This window comes from Cryptomeria japonica, chromosome 11 (assembly GCF_030272615.1).
Source record: "Cryptomeria japonica chromosome 11, Sugi_1.0, whole genome shotgun sequence".
NCBI lineage: Eukaryota > Viridiplantae > Streptophyta > Pinopsida > Cupressales > Cupressaceae > Cryptomeria > Cryptomeria japonica.
The window spans coordinates 491,975,937-491,982,711 of record NC_081415.1 but is presented as its reverse complement, the minus strand read 5'-3'; positions in this window follow the sequence as shown (position 1 = coordinate 491,982,711).

Genomic DNA, 6,775 nt, shown 5'->3' with positions numbered 1-6,775 from the left:
CATCAATTAAAAGTCAAAACACAAATATATATTGATCATAAACATAAATTTAATATAAATTTTAAAATTTTATAAATTAATATTTACAATTAAATGTGCATCCAGTATGCCATTCTAGCAATGACTGAAGAATCTGTAAGATTGTCATAAATAGAAATATTGGGATGTCTAAGATTCTAATACGTTCATTGCATATGAGTGGGCAATGACACATTCGACTAACTAAAATTAGATTAAAATCATTGCTCCTAGAGATCAACTGTTTTATTTATGTTTATACTATGCTATCATACCAAAAGTATGAACCAATTCAAAAAGGTAATGTATATATTGTGTACCACAGTAACCTGTTATTTAAAAGCGAATGCAAATGGCATTTAATATTTTCAATTTTTTCATCCACAAATTCTCATAAGTTTCTACAGTAATCCAGGAATCTACATTCATAACTCTAGTTTCTCTTGTATGACATAAATTTCACAGAAAACAGGACACAAATATTAACAGGAGACCAAAATAGTAACAGGAGAATTCATACATCCAAGGGAATATCTTAGAATAGTAAATGTTAACAATTATTTGTCATTATTTTATACTTGCATCTTCATTTTATTAAAAGGTACAAAAAAATTATTAGATCAAAGACAGAGATATAAAAGAAAAAGGTTTCAGTAAAAAAAAATTACACAGCTCTATCAGTATCCACTAAATGATCTAACAAATGAAATATATTCAAAGATAATTGCCTATGATCAGAGGCCCACAAAGTAATTTGGACACAAGAAATATAAAGAAAATCCAAACTCTAAAACATGACAATTGTGGAATTAATCAAATCGAACAGGTGATATTAAAATAATCAGAACTTATTGCATACAAGTTTACAGCATTGATAAAACATTTGACATTGAAAATCTCTGCTCAAGGTTGCAGTTTACAACTTGGGGAAATGCTTCTACATTTAAATTTATATTTACATCCACATGTTCTCATGACAGAAATTTCACATAAAACAGGGCGTCTTACAACATTTCTTGATTTATCTAGATTGATATAACTGCATGTCTTACTAAAATGTTGCCTTCTATTCTGAAATAACATCTTCACTGTCCTGGGTTTCGGCTGATGAACTGAAAAACTGCTGGTGTTGCTCAGATGCTGATGCTGCTGCATATCCACCCACAACAAGATTTGGATTGCCTTCTTGTAAAGCTGGAAAAGAGGGCCCTCTTATTTGTAAATGGCTGTTCATGGCAAGAGAAGGTCCACCTATTCCTGAATTGTTAACAAGAGATGCTCCTCCTCCTATTTGGAGATTGTTGTTCGCTTGGTAGGGAAGACATGGATATATCTCTCTCATTTGATGATTAGGGTGAAATAGGTATCTCTCCCTCATTTGATAATCAGTGAGATCCCCTGGATTTTGAGCATACTCTTGCTGAGAAGGATCCACACTGAAAAACTGCTGGTGTTGCTCAGATGCTGATGGTGCTGCATATCCACTCACAACAAGATTTGGATTGCCTTCTTGTAAAGTTGGAAAAGAGGTCCCTCTTATTTGTAAATGGTTGTTCATGGGAAGAGAAGGTCCACTTATTCCTGAATTGTTAACAAGAGATGCTCCTCCTACTATTTGTAGATTGTTGTTCCTTTGGTAAGGAAGAGATGGATATGTCTCCCTCATTTGATGATGAGGGTGAGATGGGTATCTCTCCCTCATTTGATAATTGATATGATCTTGCTGTTGCTGGTTCAAATATGACGTGGGTAAAGATGGTCCAACTCCTGAAATTCCTCCACTTACATTCTCCCTCATTTGATAATTAATATGATCTTGCTGTTGCTGGTTTAAATATGATGTGGGTAAAGATGCTCCAGCTCCAGAAATTCCTCCACCTACATTATGGTTTGAATATGTTGAGAGTGAAGATGAGCAGCCAGCTTGAGGCCATGCCTGGACTTGTGATGGACTAGATAGCTCAACATGTGTCTGCACTCCTCCTAGGATGGTTTGATAATATAAGAGATCTCCTGGATTTTGAGCAAACTCTTGCTGTTGCTGTTGCTGTTGATAATTAGTGTGATCTTGCTGTTGCTGGTTCAAATATGATGTGGGTAAAGATGATCCAACTCCTGAAATTCCTCCGCCTTCATTCTGGTATGAACATGTTGAAAATGAAGATGGACAGCCAGCTTGAGGCCATGTCTGGACTTGTGTCTGCACTCCTCCTGGGATGGATGCATAATTTTGAGGTGCTCCATGTTGATTGCTACAAAGTAAAGAGAAACATTAGTAGATTTTGTAATTAAAAAAAAAATATGAGTTAGGTGGTACAACTTCCATATTACTTACTTCATCATCTTCAAGATCCTTTCTGTCCCTCCTATTTGTAGATTGTCGTTCCTTTGGCAATGAAGAATATTAGAGTGAGATGGGTACGTCTCCCTCATTTGATAATTGATATGATCTTTCTGTTGCTGGTTCAAATATGATGTGGGTAAAGATGGTCCAACTCCTGAAATTCCTCCACCTACATTCTGGTTTGAATATGTTGACAGTGAAGATGGACAACCAGTTTGACCCCATGTCTGGACTTGTGTCTGCAATCCTCCTGGGATGGATGCATAATTTTGAGGTGCTACATGTTGATTGCTACAAAGTGAAGAGAAACTTTAGTAGATTTTTAATTTTAAAATTTTTTTTGAGCTAGGTGCTACTATGGCTTCAACCCAAGTAATTAGCAGCTTCTATATTACTTACTTCATTTTCCAATAATTCTGTTCCAGAAGAGCCCTTGCCTCATTCCTCATCTCTGTAGTTACAAGTTATAACAAGATCTTTCTACTCTTAATCAATTGACCATTAAATTAAATCATTGACAAGAAAAGCCAATTTAATGTAATCTGCAAATAAACATAAAATTACCTTGAAGATGGGTACTCATATGTCTATTAAGACCACGAACTCTAGAAAAAATCCTGAAACAAAATCTACAGGGAAAACTCTTAGGCGAACCCCCCTTACGTGAATTATCTTCATTGCTAACAACTGAATCTGATTCTCCACCCATCTTCGTCTTCAAAATTTAACCAAACTGTGTGTGTGTGAATCTGATTATAATCTCACGATTGGTCTTTTCTCGCCTATATCCTCCATTCACTTTGGACTTCTTTCTCTCTGCCCATAAACAAGAATTGGCTCTGTGAGAACCAAACAAATTATTTTTTCAGTTAGTTTAAGCAATCTTTACCGTTGTGGAGTTACATAGTTTCTTTGTTTTCAAAATTCAAGATCAAACCCAATGGTGATTTGATGTAAGATTTAGTTATATTACCGTTAAAGGAGTGAGTTTCTTATTTTTCAAAATTCAAGAACAAACCCAATGATGATTTGATGTAAGATTTAGTTAGTTTGATCGTTAAGTAGTGAGTTTTTTTTTTTTTTTTTTTCAAAAATTCAAGATCAAACTCAATGACATTTGATGTAAGATTTAGTTAGTTTGATGTTTATCATTAAAGAGTGAGTTTCTTGTTTTTCAAAATCCAAGATCAAACCTAATGGCGATTTGATGTCTGATTCAACTTATTATACATATGTAAGTATATTATACATATACTTACAAATAAAATTGAAATTAATGGTGGACTCATGGTTCATAAAGGGTAGAAACTCGGAGAAGAATTCAAAGGTTTTATACATGAGTGAGCTCATTATAGATGAGGTGAAGCAAGCCAAACATTAGTGGGACAAGAGTTGTGGAGTAATTCTAATGGGTTGGTTTCTTATTGTAAAGTTTATTGGTTTGTTTTATTATTTCTTTATGAGTAGAAATTGTTTTATTTATTCTTATATTTTTTTAATCAAAAATTGGTCAAATCTATTTGATTGACTATTTGCATATACATTAGGATTATAATATTAAATGAATAAATAAACATACCATTCTAAACATATCATTATACATTAGCGTTATAACATTAAGTTTAAATATAAGAATCAAAAAATGATTGAAATACTTGCTACTTGTTTAAATATAAATGTAACTCTGTCCTTAAGAGAAAAATAAATAATGTGTCTAAAATATAAATTGCACTTATAACAGTTCACACAACTCATAATTCTATCCTCAAAACCTCTAATGTTGTAGTGGAAGTGGCCTTGCAACCTTCCTTAATTATTTCAGGAAGATAATTATTCGAGTATAACTCAATTTTTATCCTCAATTTTTTTTTGTCACAATATTATAATGAACAACTAAACTCTACAATATTTCTCATATTCTCTTAAAAATCTAAACATGCTTTACAACAATTCACCTTTTATATCGATTTATAATGACAACATAGGTCTCATAGGCCTTAGAAGAAGTTTTGTAGACATAAGAAGTTTTGTAGGTTTCATCCAAATTATTCTAAACTCTATGGGATCACTTTGTTTTTTAGGTTGTATCCTTTCCTTTCCCAAGGAATTCTATTTTTTCCCCTATCTTAAGTTAATGCTCCTTCCTATGTTGATCATGTCTTTCATTATAGTTGAGTGTTACACATTCTTTCCATTTGTTTCTTCACCTTAAGTTGAGTTTATTTAAATAAATTTACAAAATTTGATGCTTTTATCACCTCATTATATATTTTCTTACTTGCTCATCCCTCTTATTGAAAGCTACACATCAAATGGACTATAAGATATATATCCCATATACCTCATGGTGACTTATTAGTATAGGAATTACACAAAATATTATTATAATAATGTGATATGTGGGGAAGTGATCCATCCCATTATTTGGTGCACTTGTATTATACCCTAATGATAATATGTACCTTGAGGTCTTATTGAAAATTTCAATTTGACCATCTATTTGTGGGTGAAAGATTACTCTCCTTTTTTTTTATCACAATGTCCATCATCCATAATGTAAAAAAAAAAATAAATAATATCTTTCCCTAAAATTATAGACTTAGGAAGCCCAAAGTACACCGATACATTATTTTAAAACTTTATAAATGCTTATTTCCCTATTTAGTACTTTTGCAAGTAGTTTGAATACACAATTTAATAAACTTGTCAACTACTATAAATATGTGACCATGTTGGTACCTACTTAAAACCTTAGGTACAAAATTCACAAGGATGTTTTATCATGGTTTTGTGGGGATAGGGAAATACTTTGAATTCATGTGCCTCCCTCATTATTAGAAGCCTTTGTAACCGTCACACATTCAATTTTCCTACTTTATAGAGTAAATCATCTTAAAGATGAAAAATTTCTTCATTTTATTTATTTTCTTGTGATATAATTTCTCCATGTATCTTCCCAAAGTAGTTATAATGTGCATATTCATTACTAAAACCCTCCTTTGTGAAATTTTCCAAGTGATTTTGTATTACCTCAATGTTTACATTAGGATATTAAAGGACAAAAAGTAGGCCACCATATTTTTTCAATACAAGCATGATATACATATATCATAACTTGTGCTCACACATATGATGTTGAATCTAAAAAGCATACTAAATAAGGCACACGATGACACTACAAAGGAAATGGTGGCACAAGATCAACAACATCATTAGAATCACAAGAGAACAAGGCTTACACAACCGTTATGGGATAACACCAACACAATGAAGGATAAAATAGATAAAGTCTTCTCATGACTAAATATAGAGAGCTCAACTCTCATCATTGACAAAAAAAGGACAAGGAGGGAAATGACTAAATAACAATATATTATACACTTTCAAAATCTAATACTACAAGAAAACCTCAAGTAATTGATTTGAGACATCTTATTAGACAAGCCCATGTGAATGATCATTCACAAGGGAGACATGAAATTTCATTAGAGACTAGCCAAACACGCTCAGGAGCACAAAAACATCTTGATTCCATAAATAATACAAAGAAAATATAAATATCTTGCTCCAATAATATGGGAAGGAATGCCATACAATAAAGTACAACTCTCAAAGAGAATTTTTTTTGCAAAATATAGTAGCAACTACTCCATATTTGAGGATCTCACAAATGTGTATTTTAGGTTTGTAATTTTTTAGAAAATTAAAAAAATTATTTGAATATACTTTCTTATAAAGTAAACACTATAATTTAGTTGCTGATAAAATACTGAAATAGAAGTTACATGAGGCGTCACACTTTATACAGTAAATTTTACCTTTTTTTCTTCAATTTTTTCGTGTATATTGATAACTTGAAACTTTGGTGCAAAAATATATTTTTAGCTATTTTTTATGTATATATAGTTTTCAATAAATTTGAAAAGTTGCATGTATTGAAATATAACTCTTTCCATTTGGCGTCACCTTTTATCTTAATTATTTATCCAAATTAGAAAAGAATTATATCATCTTGAAATAAACTCTTTTCTCGAGTGCATTTATTTTTTGCAAAAATTTAAATAAAAATTAGTATTTTTCCTTTACAAGATAATCAACCTTATATTTTAGTGTTGATGACCTACTTTCAATAAGGATAAAATATTAAATATAAAAAAACTAATTAAAATATTAAAAGATATATATTTTGGAAAAGTCACTTATAGATCTATAAAAGGGTATTTTTACATTTCAAAAAAATTATTATTTATAAGAGTAGGAGTTGTTGAAACATCGATTTTTTCAAACATTTTTTTTTTTAAGGTAATTAGACCAAAAGTGGTATAAAATATACATTTAGTAGACAATTCCAATTGGAAAAGTTGTGGTTCATATATAAGATGGCTATAATGAATCTTTATAGACCATATGTTT